At 37.9% G+C, this 24,126-nt stretch overlaps 1 long non-coding RNA gene across 2 annotated transcripts; it reads right to left on the bottom strand.

The window, feature by feature from the left end:
* Positions 1-2,312: 2,312 nt before the first annotated feature.
* On the bottom strand, positions 2,313-23,536 carry LOC138067046 (uncharacterized). 2 transcript variants are annotated; one of them, XR_011140716.1, is made up of 6 exons: positions 23,275-23,536; positions 14,043-14,154; positions 12,039-12,131; positions 11,758-11,821; positions 5,837-5,944; positions 2,313-4,294 (listed from the first exon to the last, which is right to left on the bottom strand). It is a non-coding gene; the product is annotated as an uncharacterized lncRNA (long non-coding RNA). The 2 variants fall into 2 exon arrangements; XR_011140717.1 differs by lacking the exon at positions 2,313-4,294 and adding an exon at positions 4,574-4,940.
* Positions 23,537-24,126: the final 590 nt, after the last annotated feature.

Below are 24,126 nucleotides of genomic sequence, written 5' to 3'. Positions count from 1 at the left end.
AGAGAAAATCATTTGTCAATGATGTCCTTCATCAAAGAAATCATTTGTACAGTAAATCTGTAAATTACACCAGGGAAATGGTCTGAGGTTGAAACTAAACAGGCTGGTCGGTTTGTACTCTTAACCTGGATCATAGCAACGACCTGGCTTGAAACATGGGCTCAGAAATACTTGTACCAGTGCATCTGAGCAGAAGACAGAATGCAGCATGAGAGCAGAACGAATGCCAGGTGGGGTGCCCGCACTTCTTACCCTGCCTTTCCTGCCAGTGTGCTAGGTTCGATTACACTTGACGTGTGTGCACAGCTTGGAGCAGCAGGATCACCCTGTCAAAGCGCACAGGAAGCTCACCTGCAATCCAGACTGGCAGCAAACATTTTTAAACTGGCATAGGTATTGTCTAACACGGCATTGTGTAGTTTGCAGTCATCTGTGTTCAAGAGCGTATTTATATATTACTACGAACCTTTAGGCTACAGTTCTTCCACAATTTCAACCCCTGGGCTGACAGAGACACACCTTGCCCCCCCAAAAAAGAAAGTGCTAATTTGCAAGCCAAAAATGCGTGAAATGTTTTAAGACTGTATTTGCAGTAAGGCATGATACAATGGATTCAATATGTGAAAATGAGAGAAGCGGAGAAACAGAAGTTAAGTTAATAGACTGTAAAGGACAAAGTTTCATACTAAATGTTCTAGTTTAAATAGATCTATAATTCAACAGCCAGCTTCTTCATTAGGGAAATAAAATAAAACCCTGTGCAAAGAGAAAGGAAACAATCCACCTTTAATAGTACAAGATTTTTCTCTGCAACGTGAATTTGAGATACAGCATTTGATTTCCATGCAGATAAAAAGGAAAAAGTTAGAGCAATCCAGAAAGAGAATATAAATGTGGTATTAAAGACTGACAAAGAAATATCTGTGTACTGGCCCAGTGGAGCTGCTATATTTTATCTGTTTTGCACCAAATATCAGAGGAGACTTGGAAAATCTTTTTCATTTAATTTTAGGGGCAATTAAAAAAGAGAGATATCGTTTGTTTGACTGCAGGCTGCTCATTACCGGCTGGCATGTAGGGGAAGAGCATATATTAAATGTTAAGATCAGATTATAAGTTTCACTTTGAATTTCAGTGGCACAGAGGGAACTGTAACACAGTTAATGGAAGCAATACCTTCTGTGCCCAGCCACTTTCCAAGCTTTAACAGGTCAATATCTGAATACAGCATTGTTTTGGCTTTTGTTGAGACATAAAGTTATAAAAGGACTTAGACTACATCCCAAAACCACATTTTTAACCATATACATTATTAATCACGTACATTAACTCATATACCACTCCCTCATACATCAGTGGCAGTAGTGGCTTTTTGTAAAAGTTCCTTTAAGCTCCCAGCAGAAACTCCATCACTCAACTCATTTAAAAGCCAGACTGAAGAAACCTCCAGAGAACACAGTGTGAGAGGAAATGAACTTCCATTCAGAAAGGAATAGGCAAGATTACCTAAAAATGAGAATTTCACTCTGTCTGGTCCTAATCCAATAAGATAACTCATTCTCAACCTATCAAGACATTTAAATAGATGCCTGTATCAAATTCTGTTCATCAGATTAACATGGAAGCTATACGAATACCTCAAGTTAGTATCGCTATGCCAAGGTTTCTACGGCTTTGTAGGACTACAGCCCAATTTTTATCTTTGAAAATAACTTCTATAAAATATAGACTATTCTAAGAAACTTTGAGTGGTTTTTACTCTTTTAGATAGAACCAAGCAATCTTGGGGATAGGTTGTAGGGGGAAGGTAGGAGAAAGCAGCTGAGAAAAAGTAACACAGAATAATAAATCTATTTTAAAGGTCAACTAAATAAAACCTACATTACAGTTAAGGCCAAAAGAGAAAGTTCTCCAGCTTATCTGCTTACTGGAGCCTTCTTATGATTTCATAAGGACAGTCACTCTTTGCAATCACTCTTAATTTTAACACAGGAACACAACTGTTCAATTCCTCTGAAAAATGTCTTAGTTCTCAGGACCATCCTAAAAAGGGTAATTTTAAAAAGTTCACAAGTTACTGTGCACCTCAGTCAATGTGACTAGACAAAAATGAACATCACCATTAGACCCGTTTCCTGAGCAGACAAATGTACAAACATTGCTGGTGAGATTACTTATGTGCGCAATTTTAAAATCCTTTTTCCTTGCATCTTCATGCATATAACTTTGAAATTCACTTTTTGCAAACACTCATACCAATAAAACTCAGTCACATAAATATCCATGGAAAGTGAACATAAAAAAAGCATAATCATAGCAAAAATGGTACCATTTAAAAGCACAAAAGGTCACCCATCTCTGCTGCTGGCCAAAAACTTTAACGATCCATGTTCTTTCAGAATTCATGCCCTTACAGAAAAACTTCACAAATTTTCAGTAGGTTATTCACTGCTCCTAAAAATGATACTGTATCATTAATTTAGCTAGTAAGTCTTTTCCTTCCATCAGGTTTAAAGCTGTTAACACCATGCTTCTAATGCACAGACACAAACTAATGTTTATTTTTTCCTCTCTACAGTTTCCACTGGAAGTTTATATCCCTCAAGCACCTTTTAAGCTTGATATCACACTACTCCTCGAAAATCCATAACGTTCATTATTGTGTCATTGCAATTGATATGCACACGTTCTGCATGTAGCCAGCAATAAATTTCTACACCTAAGGCTCTTGTCAGGGAATCTGTATATTTCTCAGTAGACATATTTAGGATCCAATGTTGTCATAGGCAAGACTATAGGCCCCAGAGTATAGTATATGCAATTTTATACATTTTTTGTATGTAGAAGTATGAAATGGAGATTTATACACGTAGGTAGAGACTTTCAGTCTAGCTATTCATGAATATAATGCATACACATCCACAAATAAATATGCAAATCCTGGCTCTCTTGATGCTGACAGCAATTCCCACAAGGCCTGGTTTTCACCTATGTTTACTGAACAGTAGACTATGTTTATGTTAGCTCAAATGACTGAGGAGATACCTAATTCTTAAAAACCTAATTATCTGTGAGGAGACTATGGCAGCCTTCCGACTGCAAGTTTGAAAAGTTCTCTTTTTATAGCCCTGTTAAAAGTCTCTAGAGCCTAAGTGTATTTGCAGCTCAGCATTCTTCTGGCTTCCAGTAAATAAAAACGTACACGTTTAGCTGCTCATCAGTGTTCAGGATAACTTGAAAAGAAAGTAAACTTCTAATTTATCCCAAATAGCAAATAGCTACATGGCCTCTCCTTTCCCAGTACTAATTTTATATGGGTGTTATTCTACTGGTAGTAGAGGAATAACTAATGATTAATGTTTGCTTAAGTCACATTAGATTTGGGCCAAATTATTCCCACAGAGATGTAATTTGCTTGTTTGGTCTCCAAGTAAGCAGCCAGAACAATAAATCTAAATTCTGATATTGCTCACAGGAAAGTTCAAAGCCAGGGCCAGATACATTCAGTAAGTCTGACTTCCAGTTCTCTCAGGATTAAAGATCTTTAAATAGTGTAACGAGTGATATTGAGCTTAGACCACTGAGTTTGGCTCCATATTACGAGTTTTCTACGTTCTGGGGATATTCAAGAAGTATAGGTCTTTTTGCAACACTGAATAATAATACTGTCTTTGGAGTAATATTGGCAATATGTTTTCCTGGCCCTGGTATATAAGTTCCTGCAAAGCCTGTTACTTTTATCTTGGCTGCCCATAGTTTTGTACTCTTATCGTGCCAGACCTTGCTCCAAAATGTTAGTTGGCTGAAGTCAAGTTTAAATGATAACATTCCTCATTCACAGTCAGAAATAGGCTTTTGGTGAATGTTCTTCTTCGATTATACCAACACCAGGTTCTTCAAATTCACTTTCTTTAGCTTGCAGTGTACACTTCTGCACTGATCCCTGTCCCACAGGGGCTTTAATCAGAGTTCTGAATTTTTCTAACTGTAGGACAGGCAGAACTCCCGTTTTTCTTGAATTAGTCAACACAGAACAACAGACAAGGAATCTAGTAGAAAAAATTGATTTTCAGCAGGACTTTCATGATTTAAGATTTTCAGCATGATTTTCAGCATTTAATAATCTTCAGCCAGAGGGTTTTGACTCACATACCTAAAGCAATAGCATCCATTTTCAAATGTTCAAATTCACTTCACTGAGGGGTAGATGTCTGGCCCCTCAGGCATTTAGGAAAACTTTCCAAGTTTTGAGAGGAGGTCTATCCTCTTTCACTTCAGTGAAGACATGCTGTGCCTACAGGATATGGAAAAAGTAATTTCATTTTCAAAGTTGAGGTCTAGATCTAGTTTTAAAACTTCTCAAAAGCCTGAGAGTGTTGAATTCAGAAATTTGGTACTGACCTTTGTTTATCTGTCTCCTAATATAATTTCTTAATCTGCCACCTCATACTTCATGATGTTAACAATTCTTAATAACCACACCGCAAATGTTCCTTTTCGTAGAAGTTATAATGTTTTAATTATAAACAAGACACTTATTTTACAATGCTTTGGGGAACATTTCAAAGAATAACACTAAAATCTGATGCCTAAATAAATACGCAGTGACTACCTTTATAGATAGTATAAATACTCTACTGTTTATCCTCATATTTTTATAGGCTCCAAGAAGTTTTATTTTGTTCTCAGGAATTGTTTTTTGACCTTCTGAAAAGTAGCTTCAGCTATTCTTACATATAACATCATCCACAGAGGTCTCCACCTTCCCCTCCTTCTTCAACTATCCTGATGTTCTAAACACTTTTCTTTCCAGCTATGTTCTCTGCTGTTGCTGGGCCACTTTCTGAATTTCTTCTGATAAACTGTAAACCACAAGATCAATGCTCCCTTTTTTTTTTTTTTTTTGGTCAATCTTCTCCCCTCTGGATACCACACATCAGCTAGATAAGAAACAAAGTAAAAACACAAATTTTAAATGGTTTAAGGCTATTCACCTAAAATTTAATTTCAGTAAATGTCAATACCATGTTTGATGTGGTCTGTAAAAACATGGCAAGCTCAGTCTGCTTACTAGAGATCATCCTTGATACATCTCATGGAGAAAGAAATGAGTATATTGTACCATTTTGAAATATTGACAGAGTAAGTTTTTGAAAACATCACATGTAGTGACTAAGGATAGAGTTTTCACCCGTATGAGACTTAAGGGTCGGTCTCTTGGTGAGAGCCCATGGAAATAGGTCTCCATCGTTATAGTTATTTTAGAAACACCTATGTGAAGACAGGGTTATTTTAAACCTGGTTAAAATCAGCCAAGACTATTAGGTCAATGTAACAAATTATTCAATAGCCTTCTTTTTGTACCAGTTCATCATTTTACCAGGTTGCATTTAAATACTGTAACCAATAGATTCATGAACTAATTTCACTTCATCAACGGGCAATTTCTGCTGACAAAAAATAGAAGTCAAAACACTGACAGCTGGTAAAAAAATTTTGGTCTCAGTAAGCAATTCTGGTCATATTCAGATGAGGATAGTAACTACTAAACAAATTCATTTGATTTATATTGTTATTTATAGCTTTTCAGTAGATGATTCGCACTGGAATATCCCTACTATTTTCTAAACCTGACTGAACATACCGCATTTATTGTGAAATACTCAGTCAGAGAAGACAGATGGATTATCCTATCTCCTCTCCCTTCCATTCTGCCTGTTTTGGGATCTTCACAAGAGACAATTACTAAAGAAGTATTCAAGAGAATGTAAAATCAGAGTATGTAAAAGAAAACCTGCATGTGACATATGTCACTGAGTTACAGTCTAGGTCTTACCTCACTGCTCCAAATTTTTAGGCGGATTCTTTTACATTCAGTAAAACATGCTCACTTCATGGAGGGGTTCTCTTATCACCAGGGCCAAAGAAAGGGAGCTATGTTCCACTAAACCAAAGAGAAGAGGAAAAAGAAAGGTTGTGTGCTCTTAAGACGTTCATTATTTTAATTGTTACCTGAAATAATATTTTTCTTTCATCCTCCTCTCACTTTTTATTTCTGTAGAACATTACCACCTACTAATGTGATGCTTGAAATTGGTCAGCAAACTCCTTGGGGCAGGAATATACTATGAATATTAACACAGGATTTAAATAGAACACAGAATAAGTGTTTACATTAGAACTTCATTTATTATTTATTTTTCTCAGCTATTTGAAATGAATATAAAATGAGATTTTTAACCTCCTTCATCCTCAGAGTTTGCTATATTGAGAATTTATTGAAAGGAGGAGGAGCAAGAACACTATTTTTTTCCACAATTCGATATTTATATTAACATTTCCCATATTTTTCTAGATAGCTTCATTTCAAAATGAAAAAGGAAGAATTCTTACTTTGAAAATGCTACAATGAAACAATTGGATTTCTCCAAATAGATTCCTCCGTATTCTCTAGGCAGAGCTACTGGCCAAATCTCATATCTCATCCAAATTTACAAATCATTTCTATCGCATTTAAAATATTTTTTCAGCAAATGAAAAATGCCTGCAAGCAATTAGTTTCAAGATACAAGCTATGTCCACAACTTTAAAAGAGCATTTATTGTATTTCTGACTACAAAATTCAGTTCTTCCAATTCTTTGTGAATTAGTCCAAAGCTCACAGTTCTGTGAAATCTACATTCTCTTAGAATGTTCACCTCACTTAATCAAGTGAAAAACCTTTTTCTAAGAAGTGAGAATTCAGAAATTACTTCATAAACTAAATAGCACAGCACATAAAAGCCAGATAACTCATTTTTTAGAGAATTATTTTGAAGTCTTTTATATCTCAGCATTAATCTTAATTGAACACTTACGCTGCAGCTCATTGCAGAACCCCAAGACTGAAATGATGAGTTATATCAGAAATACAGAGAAAACCCTACCATAGATAAATAGACAGTAGTATGCTGAAATTTTCAGCTTCTCATATCTTTATCAAATTCCCACACATATTTTCATAGTGAAAATCTGGTTTATTACTTCTTTCCTGTTTCAATAATACGTTTATTTAGATGAAGACTTATCTCTCAAGTCATTTTTGCTGCTGTAGTCTCTCACATAGCTCAAAACATACACACGTAGCCCATCATAACTTTTACATACAAGGCTTCAGTAAATGTTCGTGGTAGTGAGGGGAGAGGGTGAGACTGTGGCCAAGCCAAAGATCAATTTTCAAAATATTTAATTACCATGTACATTAGAAGAATGCCCTCTCAGTGAGCCTAACTTAACACAGAATAATAGTTTTAAAAGTGTCTATAAAAAAGGCATTGAAATGCAACTGAAAACAGCTTTTAAATGTATTCTTTTTACTATTCTGTGACCAATGAAAAGTGTTATACCCGTGAAACTTTCATAAACAGTTCAAAAAGTCTAGAGTACGCTAAAAATCTTACATAAAGAGACATTTTTAAAAAATAAGATTACATTTCTATAAAACTACAAACAACCTAAGGTTTGTTCTGTATGATCAAACTACTAGGAGGTGTTAGATGCTTCCAGGAAGTACTGTCTGTTTCCTAGCGACTCTCTCCTTAACAGTATTATCTGTAGAGAAACACGTTTGCTTACAGAGTAATGGAATTTGTCTCTATGGCAAAGAAATCTGCAAAGAAGCACTTGAAACCACCTTTGACTGAGGAAAAAGATGTCTTACAATTTTTTCATGTCATTTGAGTTAACAAATCCCAGGAAGAACATAAATTTGAAGTCAAATAGCAAAGTATGAAGGAAGTGAGAAATTCACAATCAAGAGCAGTGCTTGTTTCTTAAAAGAAATCATAGTCCGAACCATGATAAATCCTCTCTTAATGCTAAGTTTAAATCAAAACCTCCTTAGGCAGCTAAGCCAAATCACTGATCCTGTGCAGAAAGTGCAAAGGTCTCTATAAATGTCACCTTTCATATCTTGAAATTCTCTTTCCTGTAGAGAATATATTATATTTTTATAAAATTCTTGTTCACCAGTCTTTGCTCTTCTCACAGACCCAGAATGAGACCCAAGTAAGTAAATCAACTACCTAGCTTGACTCGACTCCTGCAGCAATGAAATAGGCAATATTAATATAGCTAAGCCTGCTGGCATATATCCTCTTCTGCTTCCCCATGAAGTGTGCAGAAACACCATTCCTTCATATAGACTCTGCACACATTTCCATTCACTGATTCTGCTGGAAAACACACAGTTTTAAGGCCACTGCCAAGGACGGACCATACAGCTATATAGCACCATCTGCACCCTGCTAAAAGATGAAAACGTAGTGGAAAGCATTTGCAAACTGCAAAAAGCACACTAGCAACAGCCTGGGATTTCTTCTGGGGTTTTTTTGCCCTATGGCAATTCTAATTTCAGAAACTGAGGGCCAGATTCCATTTTCCACAACTATTTCCCCAGTTTAGCAAGGTTAATATCCCAATAGGTGGCAAACAGGACACTTGCAATCTGGATACTGGCAACCCGCCTATGACACAAGACTGAAAATTGTGACTCTTGTGAAAGTAGAAGAGGGTATACAGCAGCAGCAGATCTAGCTACATTGACACTGCACCAAGTATCAATTCCTCCATAACAGCAGCTATCGCAGGAATTCATCAGGTTGACTCCAATAGCAGGAACAATCAGCATTCAGTCCTCAGAACAGTTTATGTGTTACAAAGTACAGTATCCCTAATGTTTCTCCTGGAGCACGGAACTACCCACTACAATGCAATAAGCTTTCTATCCCTGTAGTCTCTCTAAAAAATCTAATAGGCCTCAAATTGTGTTTCTGACAGTGGTCTAGGATGCTTAAGAATTATACAGAAAATACCACACAGCATAATTCAAGACTACTATCCAACTTCTTCCCCAAAGTTCGTGGGGTGCTAGGATATTCTTGAGATGAATTTACCTCAGGCAAAGGTATATATGTGGAGGGAAAAAGTAATAGCATCCTGTCCCATGAGAAATAGTGCAAAATAAACTTTGTCAGCAGCAATCGTAGAAGATCTTAACCGATCTTAGTTTTACAGCTCCGTTAACCTAAATTCATACTAGCAGAAGATTTTTCCTATAATGCACATTTGGAATCCACAATTTCTCTTCATTATTTCTGCTATTTTCTCACTGTACATAGTTACAGTACCTAACAATAGTAACACTATCACAACAACCTTGGCTTTGACAGATTATTATTTTTCCTAGACAAAATAAAAAAATCTATGAAGATCATGGTGGAGAACATAGCAAAATTTGGATAAAAGAAATGGTAAGTGACACTTTTGCTCAAACCTTTCAGTGATGACAAGTGACAGCAGCATGAATCTCATTACAATTTTGATTTTGCCAAAGCATTAGTTCCACTAATGTATGAAGCTGTCATGTAACCATATGGGGCCTCTAAAGAGTGGTGACTGGGTCCAAGTAATCTACCACTACGAACGACGTGTTCAGTCTCACCCTCACTTATTTCAACAAACAGAATCACTAAAGGTGGTGGTTGACTAAACTACCTTTGCTGTCACCATGGGCTTACTCTAAAACAACTGACTTACTGACCGGATATAATCAAAGCAATTACATATAGGAACGCTCCACATTTTACCTATACTACCACATAATCTCTGTAACAGGTTGTTCAACAAACAATAGAACTGAAGACATCTAGCTTTGCATGGATTTATATGTGGTGCCTTCTAACTCATTTTTCTCCTCCTTCCCTGCACCCCCTTCGCTCCCTCAGTCTCCTGCCTGTTTCACTGGGCACAGGGTGCGATGTTCAGAGCACTGCAGACACTGACTGATCAGGGCACAGATGTGGCCAGCTGGCTGCTGCATCTCTCAACAGAAAAAGGGATGAACTGTGTAATTGACACTGATTTGGACCTCATTCTTCTGTCCAGCTACCAATTTACACGAGCTTGTAGACATTTCGTACCTTTGAGACCTCTACCCTCTGTCAATATGGCTGAAAATGGGCAATGAGTTCAAAAAATATTAGTGACAACTGACAGCTGCACAGAACGTAAGCCTCATATCTCTTAAGAAACAAGGCTGACACCCGTGCATTCCGTTTTTCATCAGTGAAACTGCAGAAAATAATACAAAAACTTTGAGGTGTAACACAACAAAGGAAACAGGAATAGCTACAGAGGTTCCTGAATCTCTGAAGTTTAGTTAAAACTAAGAATAGAACTTAAATTAGCAAAAACATTGAATCTATACTGGAAGAGAAATGCTGTTAAATTGGGTAAGATATGCTGCATAAGTTGCATGAAATCAATAAACAGAATTAAAGTAAAGAAAGGAGCTAATTCCAGTAGAATAGAGATGGTAGTTTCATAATAAAAAAAAGTACACCAAATGCAGGTATTATCTATCTCCTGTGTAAGTGTACGTCTGCCCTGTATGATCATGGATCCTAGCAAACACGGTTTTCATCCACGCGAATGGCAGGTATTTTGTCAATTCTGCACCAGTCCAGTAAGCACAAGTGCTAGGAGCAGCAAAATTATGAAGATGCAATAAAATGAAATGGACTTTGCAGACTAAATGGTTACCAGAATTACTGAATCTATTATTCAATATATTAAATATCACCACAGAGCACCCAGTGTTGCATTATCTTTGTGTAGCTACAATTTTGTGCTTATACTAAAAAATATTCTGAACTAAGGATATAGTTCATGCTGGCATTTCTTGCTTCCAGTCACAGTGACTACCTGTGATCGAGATGGCCAAATAGTCATGTATGGGATAAAGATAAGCTATCCACCTTATACTGAATACAATGATGTACAAAAGAGTGGTGAAAAATAAAATCCGCGGGGCTTTTTTTCCATAGTACTCCTCTCCTTACCGTTTCTTATAACCTCAACAATTCTGATAGATCAATACAGATTTTTTTAATGAAAAAAACATAGAAACTTGAGTGCCCTTAGAATTATTAACACCACCGAATATTTTTACATTTTTTTGATGTAGTGCCAAAATGATAATTTCAAAGGGGGATTCTACAACTACATCTGCTAGTATTTCAGAAAGAAAATGTGTCAGGCAGAAAGAGCTCATTCTTTAAGTCTCCTTCTTATATGTCTGCACTAAAGGTTTAGAGGCTATTAAAGGTCTTCACAAAGGCAGAAGATTTGGCTCCCCATCATCAAGGTTTCAAACATCAAAAATATTTCAATTCTACTCAAAGAAGTAAACAAGAAAAAACGCTCATCAGTATCAAGATCAAAACTTCAGACTCTTTACGTAGTAGTATTCTGGTCTAGACCCACTATCCTCACATCTCATGTCTTAAATTTTAAATATATTTCTGATTGAACCCTTGAGAATAACACAGCTTCCTCACTGCTGACACAATTACTGTTCAGAATTGCCAATAGCATATTCACAGAGAGGAAACTGTGGTAAATTTGAAACAACCTCTCCTTTACAGGTTTGCATTAACCTTTAAATTGCTATTATGGCAGTGTGAAAGCCCCTCTGTGCTAAATAGAAGCAGTAGTGCTCTAGTTAAAACTAATTTTTTCAATTTTTTTGCCTGCCAGCATGATTTGTTTTATCTAGAAGTTTCTGTATTTCCCACTGTTTGACAAGCACCCACAGCTGAGTAACTCTCTCACTTTCTCCTTTCTTCCTGCTGTGTAAACTAAGCAAAATACTGAGAGTTATTTTATCTAAAGTATAACCTAGATTTGCTAAGTCGGTCAGAGCAAGAATCAGCTGACCTTACAGAAACAGCAAGAATTTTGTTCATTCCCGCACAAAATCCAGTGAAACTGGTGATGAGATCTAGAAGAGAAACAGGCAAGGAAAGTTAGTTAGTTGCTGCACTAAACTACACTCGTACAATAACATGACTAGGATTTTAAAAACCACTTTAACGCTCAAAACTCAGCAAACGCAAAGTTATGGTTCCCCTAGACACCACAACTCACGCTCTTGCACACACGCATTATTTTGTATTACAGTCTGTTAAATTTATAGAAACCGTGTAGATACACTATACCTGCTCTGGAAAGCATTATTTTGAACTTCTTGACTAGAGAAGATTATGCAAGAAGAGCGAGTTACACGGTCACAAGCTGAGCTTGCCTGGTCTCTGCAAAAAAATAGAAATTGTATGCAAAAACCTGGAGGTCTTTTGCTGGAGCTTGGCTATGCTGCAAATTATATCACACTTAACCATCATAACATACAGTAGCTGTCAGCACTCCCCAAGACAAAAAAAATAGTAGTTAAAACTGCATCAGCTGGTCAGGAGTTGCACAGTAGCTAGACAATTACTGGTTTCACAGAATCACAGAGTAGTTTCCACTGCAGGGAAAGCGAGCAGTGCAGAGCTATTCAGCCTTCTTTGATACTGAGAATTGAGAAAGAGACCAAAGAATGAACTGATGTGGAAAAACTTCAGCCATCATCACTCTGATAGTTTCACATAGCTGCAACCTGTCTCAGAAGAGCACAACTTTCAAGCCTCCTAAATTCATGAAGTTGCATGGTACCTTTTCATGCAACAAATAGTTTAACTTTACAATGTACAACCTGTTCGTTTATTTGAAACTTAAATTAAGGTGACCTGTCAGCTAACTCAGGGCACAGCTTAGTTGTAAAGCCATGGACAAATCACATCTCGTAAAGTTATGCCACACGAATTTTTATTTTCTTCATCTTCATCTAATCATTGGTTTCCAGATGGCATTAACTTATGTTAACATCCTTCACAAACCATTGACTTGAATAGTTTCCTTATAAATGTATTTGTTATTGCCCAAATACCAGAACTTGTACGCTTAAAGACATTCACAGAAAAGAGAAATCTTTACATGAATGGCTTGTACTGTTTTCATAATGCTTTTTAAGCATGTTCTGATATAACTAGAATATGTAACAGAAGAGTAACACTAATCTCATGTTAAAGGATGTATAGCTACAAGCATTTGAAATCTTTATTCTCTTGCTATGTCATAGATACTGCAAACGACAGGACTTTTTGCTGGATGAGACCCATTTATCAAATTGCTCCCACTTAGCTCAGCTATCTCTTCAAATGATGCCTCATGAGGAAAGAGGCATCTCTTCCTACCAGTCATTCTGAAACAACATTTGGTGACACCCCACAGTTAAGCCTTGTGGCATAAACTGTCCATTTTACATAGCTTGGCAGAAGACTACTGTAACATGAAAAGGATCTCTTCAGACTCCTGTGCAGAGTATTGGCACCATAACAAAGAATTTCCCTCAGAAGGTCATCTCTAGCTTGAAAGCTTGAACGTATGATATCTGCAGAGTCAGCAGGCCTTGTTATAGTTGATATTTTTATTTCTTTTACTCCAGCTAAAGGAGATCAACTACCAAAGAACCTCTGATTTTCGTTTGTCATTTCAAAAAAAAAAAAAAAAAAAAAAAAAAAAGCAAGACCAGTGCATTTCTAGCCTTTGTTAGGGAGAGGGAGGCCTGGAAACTAGAACTTTCATGTTTCAGTAACAGAATGCAAATGTAACAACCTTATTATTTGCGCTTCATAATTTGGGTCTTTGAGTTGTGAGGTTGGAGCTCCTGCGTTGGCAACACTTTGCAATGTTATACAAACATTAATTATTCACCCTGCACAAGTTAGCACTGAAAGGAGACAAGGAGTTTAAAACAGCATTCACTGCCTATCAGCTCCAAAAAGAGAAAGGCCAGATCTACCCCTAGCATTCGAAACCAGGGCAGAGAATCTGGAAAGCCTTTGACAGACAGGTACAGGTGTAATTTGCTATCAGCAAGCAGCTTTCTCCAGCTCATCCCTCAGAAAACCTTCAGTCCCAAAAGAGCCTTTCCTTTCCACATCACAAACAACTCCCAGAACCAGAAGCAGCTTTTTGTCCTCAAGTGTGCATGCCCACAATGACTGCAATATTTTAAGCAACCTCCGCTTCTGTGATGAAGTCTCTAGCTTCCTTTATCTGACTGGTACATAAAGCAGCTAAACCCAGGGGCCTAGTGACCTTCAGAGGACTTAACTTACCCCCAGCTTCTTGAGTTTGGCCTGGCTGCAAAGAAGAGTTCTCTCCTCTGATAATCGCAGAAGAGGGGAGAAGAACACTTCAGTCTAACTCATCCAGTATGACATTTTTCCCCTATGAAAATATGAAAAGAATACAGTTAACAACATCCCAAGTGACCTGGGGCAAATTAATGAATTCTGAAAAAACCTAGCAGGCAAAAAGTGTATCAAAGAGGACAGTTACCATGGCGGGTGACCTATAAGGTCAATTTTGCACACAACATTAGCAGTCTATATCCATAGCTTGGCATTAGAGGGCACAATCTGATTTTCTGGATTTGCTGCAGGCCTGAAATTACTTAAAAGTGTGAGGAAATTTTGTGTATTCAGCACCTTTGTAAATCAGCTCAGGCACTTTATCCATAGGCATCTAAAGAGAATAATTTTTAGATCACAAGTCGGAGAACATCAGTGAAGTATGACATAGTGCATCACAGAGGTCACACAACAAATAAGCAGCAGAATTGGGAACACATTTTTGGCATCAGCATTCTGTAAGTCTCTCTGTAACCTCTAGCCATCATTTCTTCTTCTGCAGCATAATAGGAGCACAAGACTTTAAAATGAAAGAGAGCCACAAATGAAGCTCTAGGCTAAGAGATGTCTTACAGTTTACACGTATGCATGGAATGTAACCTAACTAGATTTTATGAAAGACCAAAGGATGTTTTAATCAGGTTAAGAATGAGCAGAAAGGGGGGGGAAAAAAAGATAGCAATTGATAAGTACAATTTTATTTACTGTAGAAAATGCACAGTAATATACTGGTTTCAAGAAAAAAAACAGGAATGATGCAGCAAATTATTTTCAATGTAAAATGGAAAGAAAAATTGTGTGTCCTTAAAATGATTGCTATTGACTTGCTGGGATTTGGTTCAAGGCCTGAATGCACAAGACCTGGCTTAAATTTACAAGAGAAAGGCCTTGACTACAAATGGATAATACCTTGAAACTTCAGAAAAAGCATAAAAATGGTAAACTATTGTACTGAAGATTTTCCTATTTCATCTGACTCTCTGTATGTGGGCTTATAGTGACACAGAATGCAAGGAAAGATGATGCTTTTGATGTGGAAGCATGATGCAGGAGACAGGGATTCATTCTGCAACTCAGACATGTATTTTCTGTCACTCCTTAGCCTTGAGAGTAAGCTTTAGCCATTCACCCCCATTCATTTTTATAAGAAGAAACTTCACCTATCTTTATCAGAGTCTTCCTCTATAAAGCTGGAATAATATCAATTGGACTGGGTCAGTCACAGTGCAAAATATCCCATCATCATCAAAATGCATCCAAGATATTCTTTTGGCCCAGGACTCCGCCCAAATACAAAGTTTCCTCTGCCTTCCTTTTCAAATCATGTCCGTAATAACTTATCAATTCCCATAGCTACCTTAGCAAAGCAGGAAATAGGGACCCTTGTAATGGTCCCTGTACTCTGTTTAAATTTTAAATCAGGCATCTCAACTACATTTCTTTTGTCACCCTTGGCTGACAGCACTGTCTCTCTTGGTCCACATATGGTGCCATGCCCTACTGTATTTGGGCTCCCTTGAGAACAAGACCTCTAGGCACTACCATAATGCATGTAACAACAAACTCAACAGGATACTAATAGGCTATCTTCATTAACCTTTGCTGAGCGAACTAACTGCGCTCCATCATATTTGCACTGTGCACATTTGTGATGTCTTGTAAAAATTCATGAGAGGGATTTCAATAGCAGCAGAGCTTGTGCAGTAAATTGCCCATCCACTGTCAAGGAAGAACGTTTGTAGGTAACAAGACTTTTTTATTTTTCACCTCAAAGTGGTGGCAGCATGAAAGGGCAAACAGAACGCCCAAATGATCAACAGAGCAACTGTACAGGTGATAATTAATATAGGCAAATGGCTATTTAACGGTAGCAACAAAAACTGCATCCACTACGTATTCAAAATAAAAGGAAACAGGTCTGGGGACAAAGAGCCATCAGAGGGTATGAACGCTGCCTGGTGAGGCAGGGGGAGTCCAGCACGGCACATGCCTTTCCATGCTGTCATCACTGTGCAGCGTACCACGTAAAGCACCATCCCAAAGCTGTGCCGTGGAATGGCTCTGACAGAGTCAGCTCTTGAGGGTAAACAGCATGCCTTTTTTCACCTGTGTAATTTAAACTCCATAAAATATTTAAAACAAGGTTTTCAACTTATTGTATTGAAAAAGGTCAAACAGCAGAAATTAAAGTAATTATTAAGTACTCGAGAAAGATGATGACTGAGCAACTTAGAAGCTTACATGCATATTTTATATATAAACACATAAAAAATATTCCTGAATTTAAGCATATCCTATACATTTTAATATTTGAGTTTCCCACCTTCTCTGTCTGATAATGAAAGGTCTACAGGTTACAAGCAATGTAAATTAACTACTTATATTTGATTAGTTTGATCCAAAGGAAAAAAAAGTTATGAAACCCTTCAAAAGTTCAAAGTTCAAAAATAGTTCAAAAAAGAGTTCAAAGACATGCAAGACATTAAACAGAAAGTTATAGCTGAATGAACATACAGACGAATTAGAGACAAGCATGTGAATAACAACAAGGAAGAGGTTTTCAGAGCCATCAAAGATATGTTCTGTAGGTCTCACAATGTGGAGATTTATTAGTGTTAGCTTATATTAAAAAAATGGAGGACAACAGAACAAATTTTGATGTTGCTGTTTTATATGAGGTAATGGGTTCCCCTCTAGCTGCCATTTCAAGGAAACTCAATAACTTCTCTTAGCTGGAAGAAATGCCCTTGCCTCAGACCATGAGGAAGATTAAACCATAATTCTCTGTCTTTCAGTTTAATCAAAGTCTGCAGAAGTAGACAAATGGTACTGTACAGTGAGGGGGAACTGGTGAAACCACATAAACTCAGCAAAATCTAGGGCACAGAGACAGAATCCCACCTTCCGCAAGTATTTCCTACTTATACTTTATTGAAACAGATTCAAAACATTAGCAATTCATAGAGTGTTACTGCACTGCTTGCCACACCTTGTGAAACTGGGACGCATCTTCATGAGTACTCTTCAAAGCAAAGACAAAAGCTTCACAGCTCATCAGTAAACATGAAAGAGTACTATTACAGAAATTTAGCCACGACATGTTCAATTCTTTCAGTAGAATTAAGCAAGTCCTCACATTGCCCTTTAAGAACGACCCAAAGTAAGGGGAAATCCTCTGCGAAGGGTGAAATGTTTCAAGCTTTGCTCTACCATGGAGTAGAATATAAAAAACAGGCAGAAAAGCAGAAAAGTGGGTATTTTGCTGGGCCTTTCTATAATTTTTGTACATTAAGTGAATAGTTAGCATTATTTTCATTAAAGCTGTGCAGTTGAGGCAGAAGGATCATACTTTCTGTTAATTACAGTCTTCAAAAATGAAAAAGATTTTGATGATGACCAGTAATCTGCAATGTTGTTTCTCTTTCTTTTCAAAACTCAGACAAGGGTATTTAAGATCCAAATTACTGTTTGGATGATACTTTGTGATTATTATTCCCCCCCCGCCACACGCGGCCAAAATGGATTCTTTAATTTTTAATCTAAAAACAATTAATTCAGGATGTGAAAGGTTAGCTTTGAAAGAAGGTGTGATTCAAAGGGGATGGCAGGCACCCTGACGAGCAGCAGATTGGCTCTGATCTTTTGCAAGCCAAGTGAGATGTTGTTGTGCTGCCATGGATGAGAGGGCTCATTATCCCAAAGATAATTGCCCAGATGCCACACCGATGAGGTCAGGCTAAACACCCTTGCGGTTTCTGAACCAGTATTGGAGCTAATTAGCGCTTACTGCTGCAGGCAGCCATTTTGTACAGACTTCTACTTAAATAAGCAGCTTCCCCCTTCCCACTGGAATTAACCCTTTGCTCAGCCTTGTGTTGCCGCTTAACGGAAGCCGTCTCGCCTGTCAGAAGAAAAACAACACTTTGGCTCTGTTTTTGCAGCATTAAAACTTGGCCTTTCAATCACCCTGCTCATTTCAAGGAACGTTAATCATTTTCATCCCAATGTCACCTAAAGATTTGGCTTCTCTTCGTGTTTAATGCCGAAAAACGCTGCAGAAGTTAAGAAGAGTTAAACCAAAGTTCCAAAAAGACCTGACTCACACTAATAGGAAGCGTGACACAGCATTTTAGCTTTCCTTCACAGCTATATTTTCTGCTGCCTCTCGGTCCAGGTTACATGCCTTACTTAATAAGGTGAAAGTATGAATTAAGAGCTTCGGCACCTGCTGCTTTCAGAGACCAGCCTATTTTTTTTCAGTCACACCTGCCTAGAGGGGCAGTACAGTCAATAATGCAGCAGCAAATGCCATACTTGCAAACGCGGGAGGCCCCCGCAGACTGCCCCTTGACTTCAATCGGTATGTCTCATGAGTGCACATAGCCAGCCCAGGGGAGCTCACCACAGCAACAGAGCATTTGCTATTTGACAGTAGCAGTCAGGCCAAAAAGCAGGTCGTTTTTAGTCTTTTTCAGATGTTATAATTTCTGCCAGCTTCTTGGACTGACATTTGGTACGTCGCTACTGTGTTGAAAAAGAATGACAGAAACTAGATAATTCTGCGTTTGCATAGCAAGTGAGTGGAGTTTCAACTGTTTGCCCTGGTGAACTCAAGTCAAGTTTGGGGAATCTCTATAGCTAAGAAATACTTAATATCAAAAAATCTACATTTTAAGATGTAAAAAATGTCAGTTCCTCTCTCAAAATTGGCTACATTTAATTAGGTCAGAATGGGGCGAGTTTTGTTTTTGTTTTTTTTTTTAAGAGAAAGTGAATTATTCTCACTGGAGTTAAGTAAGTGTTTTTCAGATCCACTTTTTTTTTTTCTTTTACCAAGGCAAAAAATTTTGGCTTTGAACTGCTGTGAAACAGTTCTGTCCTACTTTCTTATTTCAGTCACTCAACCAAAAATCAGTTGTCTCAATCCCAAATTTAGCTTTATTCACTAGGCCATTTAACCGTTATGGGGGATCTCTCACAGTGATTGATAAAGAAAAATGATGCCATTCCTACACAAGGAACACACAAAAGCCTGAATGACCTGTGAGGTTTAGAGGCTTGCTTTCACCTAACATCCAGCTTTGCCCTGCTTTAGTCTGGCCTGCCACTTTGAATGTTTTGCCCTCCCCTGCAGTTGCTGAAACTCTAGTCCTATTTCAGACTGCTGGTGCGCCACATAGCCTCAAGCAATATTTCTTCTTGTCTTAGCACATGATGTTAAATAAGGTCAGTTTCCATGGTTTTATTTCTTTTCTAGCAGCTTTTACTTGTTGGTTTTTCTGTAAGGCTTGCTTGATTTATTTGAAATGTGTATCAATGAGTCTAGGCATGCCTAGCTTTAAATAAAATTGGGCATGCACTTATGTATAGACGTATGTATACACACATACATAAATACATATGTTTGGGGGACTGTCACTCTGGATACTCTTTGCAGTGATCTACCAGGTTTTCTGACCGCTAAAGACATCACTATTTTTCACTTCTTGGAAAAGTCAAAGAAGGGCAGTATAAATGGCTACTGATAGCAAAGCAGGAATAAACGAGATCCAAGAATGAATCTCTGGGAACCTATAACAGCTGTCACAGAGCAGCTACAAATGGGTAAAACGTACACTGGAAAGGAAGATATAGTGATTATTTTTTCAGGGTATGCAAGACGATTCCATACAATTTAAATCTAGGCTCAGAGAACTTGCAAAGAACAAGACTATCTATCTTGAATATATGGTAGGTAATAGGGGCTTTTTCTGGTATCTAAAAGAGAAAATGATAGTTTGCAAACGAACCCTTAAGTTCAAAACTATCATTGTCTTCTCCTTCCTATAACACATTTATATTTACACATATGCTTCTCATATTAAAATTATTTTATATGTCTGGGCTTTAGTGATTCTGGAGGATTTTAACTTGGGGTATAACAGACAGAGAAGAAAGTAGACACAAGGTCTGATATAGGAAATAGTATACTCACTTATCCAAGATTTTTTAAATTGCTGTGTTATTCAGTGTGTGCCAGTCCAACCTATCAACTCATTTCTAGCAAGAGCTTAATTCATTCACATATAGCTTCTGAGTGCAAAGTGTCTGCTTCATGAAGGTGAAATTCTTTTCAAAAGTCTGCTTTTAAAAATTTTATTTGCATTTGCTTTTGGAAGCATTCAAAATGTTTTAATCATTGAAGCAGTCTTCTGAATAGAAATCAAGGCCAGGTTTAAAATTTTAAGTCTATTGCCTAAGTCAGGCTTCAGGCTTTCCATGTTTTCATGTTATTATGTATGACACTACACCACCATCATCTAATATTCTGTTATGGTGTCACAACACAGAGAAAAAAATCAGAGCAACCTGATTACAAATCAGTAGGAACACAGGAGCTGAAGAGGCTTTGCAGCATACATACACAAGTAACGTATATTGGAAACTGAAAATGCTGGAGTCCTGGACTTTCCTTGAAAACGGGATCAAACATTATATCTCAGTTCAATGCATCTAGAACTTCTAAAGCAGATATGCATGAAAAATGGGAAGAAAAAGGAAAGATTTTCAGTTTAATATTACTGAATCTTTAGTAACAGCTACTTAACAGGACTCACAGAGCAACAAGATGGAGCAGAAGGTAAATATTTTTAATGGGAAAATTGGAGTGATTCATTCTTTGAGGAATAACAGAAATGAGTGCTACAGTGCTTTCATACTCGGAGACTATGAAAAACCATTGGTATGCAATTTATCAAGGGCAGTACATGCACATTTTGAAAAAAACACTGGTGAGCAGTAAAGATCCCAAGTTGAGACACTATTTAAAAAAGAATGCAGCAGGGCACGAGAGCCCCACAACAGGGACTCAAGATTCTCAGCTTCTAATCACGGTTTTGCCTATAATGCAGACACTCTTATTCTTGACAAGTCACCTGTTAGCTCTGTGATGACAGAAGCTGGGCACTTCTGCAGATGATGAGCTGGACATTACCTTTGAAATAACTGTTAACTTTCACTGAATAGCTTTCCTGAACCAAGTTTACCAGTAAAACATACACAACTATCATCTGTCCCTTCTCAAGGTGAACAAGGCTATATAAACTGGAAAGACATCCTTCACCTTCCTCACGCCACATTGAGACACCTGTTTTGAAGACCAGTGTGGATGTTCCGTAAAGTTGGCCTAATAAGAAGTAAATAAAAAGGTGCTCTGTTTCTTCCCGAAAGTATGAATGTCAATGTGGTATTTCTGTCCATTATATATGGAATGGCTACACCTTGTCTCTCCTTCTTAGAGTTGCAAAACTTGATCTGACATGTGGCTACCTGGTTGATGTACCTTAACAATACTTTAAGCAAACACTGAATGGCACTGAAATGCAGTGTGGGGTGTCTGAAGAATAATAGCTTGTCCTGCCACAGTGTTTGGAATGCAATTTCAGATTAGTATTAGTAAGGATACTATTACAGAGCATGCCATTTGCTGTCCAAAAAGAATATTTAGAATTAGAATATGTAAGAAATTATACCGACTTGTAGACTTGAAAAAAACTTAAAGGGGCTATCAGAGCAGTAAAGAGCAGCCATGGAAATGAAAGCCGCTGTACTCCTGCCTGGTTAGTTTCGGAGGTGAACAATTGTATATCTATATTTATACTTATAGATAAAATACTATACACCTATCATGTGACACCAGTGCTTTGTGGTAGCACACAATTTACAAATGAGGATGTACATTACTGGAATTCATTTTACTGTGTGCTTCTTTCAATATCATCCCTGCTTAATAAGGTTTTACAAAACCACAGTATACTATGAAACTATTTTGAATATAGTATAACTGGTTGTTCAGCTGACAAAAAAAAGTATAAAGGAAAGGAAAGGAAAGATAACACCTAAATCAAAAAAATAGAAAACAAAAGCTACAAGTTAAAATGTTGAAAATTAAAGTGCAACAACTTAAAATATGATAGTGAGCCACCAGAGCACTCTGGATTCAAGTCCTAAGGAAGCAACGAATGCTTACTGCAAGTTCTCCATAAACTGCAGAACAGCGTAACACGGTTGTCTCTGATGGCAAATGTGCATATTTGGACTAGAATCTAGATTAGTATTTTCTGTTTTTTCCTGGCTGCCAAATATTCTCTCAAATCTCTCTCTCAAATTCACAATCCCTTATTGTCTTTAACCACTCATGCAGTAAACAACCATCTATTACCCTTGTCCTTCTCCTCTATTCTATCCGTTGTGGCCTGGCTCTCCCGTCCTGCTCACAGAGCTAGCCATATCTGCTGACTATTTCGTTTGACAGCAGCAGGACTCTACGCATACCACCCATTCTTAAAGAAAATTAATTAGCTCTGGCTCAAGACAGGAGGCTCAGACTGCCTCTGAAGGCAGCAGACCCTCACAGCATTGGGGGGTTCTGAAATATTATAGAGGAACAATAACCCAGATAGAAATTGTTCTATCTAAGTTTCCTCCGCCACTGTTAATAGCAGGAAATAGACCTCTATTTCAAAGCTGATTCCAGGGCATCCAGAAACTGTTATGCCTGTTTGGTTCCAGGATACCTGCTTCCTAGTAGGAAATTGATATACTTCGCTCTCAACCTAATTAACAGATATGTACACTTAAACAGCATAAATCAACTGGAGGGGTTCAAAAGCCAGGAAATGACAAAAAGTACTAGGACAGTCAAACACACCTCCACTCTGTAAGGCCTGATCCCTACCACTTAAAATAAACAAAAATTAAAAGAAGATACAGAACAAAAGTAAGCTCTCCCACTTCTCTGAAATAGGAAAATAGCAATGAGATCATTCTTTCTGGTATTGAGAAGAAATAGTGGGGTTTCTGAAATGTAATCTGGCATTCCCAAGTAGGCCTGCCTTTTGCCCCTACAGAGTACATTTCTTCCACAGCAGCAGCAGAGTGCACCTTTTTCAGGCTGGGATGCTTCCAGGTCCTTCCCAAAACATGTCCTGCTTCATTTTTACCAAAACTCATTATGTAATTGAAGACAAACTAGTTTCCTTTACGATGGCGCAGGGAAGAGAAAAGAGCAAAGAACCAACACTGTATCACTCCCCAGCACAATTCCAGTCAACTTCCCTTCACTGGTCCCCCACTACCCACAGCACTCACTGTAGTATTTGAACCAATCTGTACAAACCCAGGCGCCTTGCTTAGGGCACGAGTGATAAAGCAATCCATCTGATGAAAAGCACGAGCCTTGCCACGTTGTTTGCTGCCTCAGACTCCCTCCTGAGCATTTCAACCAACTCTTCCCTTTTTCCCCCACGCTCAGTTCAGAGCAGTGCAGAGCTCTGCCGTCCTCACTAACCAGTCAGAGCAGGAGCCTTTAGCTGCATGCAGCGCCGTGCAGACATTGATTGCTATGTCACAGCCTGGCTAGAGAGAGGCTGGAGAAAGGAGAAAGCTGCGCTCAAGGAAATTAACTCACAGCCTGCTCAGCTGCATAAAATGCCTCCCGCCCACAATATGCTCCGCTGTATGAGTCACGGAGGCACTGTTCTTTCTCTTTCACTACGAGCAACACTGCTACTTTTTCTTCAGACAAAACTATTTGGCCATTTCATTCCAAGTAGCTTCACAGTTACGGAACGCCATTCCGAGACGAGCAAGTTCATCCTTTTCCTTAATGTCTTTCCCTATCTCTTCTGCTTGATTTGGTGTCTTTGCTTGCAAGGTATCTGTTTAATGGGTATTTCTTGGAGCAAAGACCTTATTTTCTAATATATTTGTTTGTACAGTGGCTAGAGAAACTTGCCTACATGTCTGTCTTGCATATACTGTACAATTTAGAAACCCAAGGCAAGCACAGATCAGCTTCATCTGGTGTCAGACTTCTAACACATCAACAGTTCAACTTTAGTAGTAACACAACAATCAGCAGCTCATTACAGAAACATCTACCATGTCTTTCTTTCCCATGCAAATACACCAGCAGTTAACCACGAGCCTATATGTAATTCAGAAAGCCAGAAATACGTATATGAAAGCT

Source organism: Struthio camelus, chromosome 4 (genome assembly GCF_040807025.1).
Source record: "Struthio camelus isolate bStrCam1 chromosome 4, bStrCam1.hap1, whole genome shotgun sequence".
NCBI lineage: Eukaryota > Metazoa > Chordata > Aves > Struthioniformes > Struthionidae > Struthio > Struthio camelus.
This window is presented reverse-complemented; position numbering and strand designations above follow the sequence as displayed.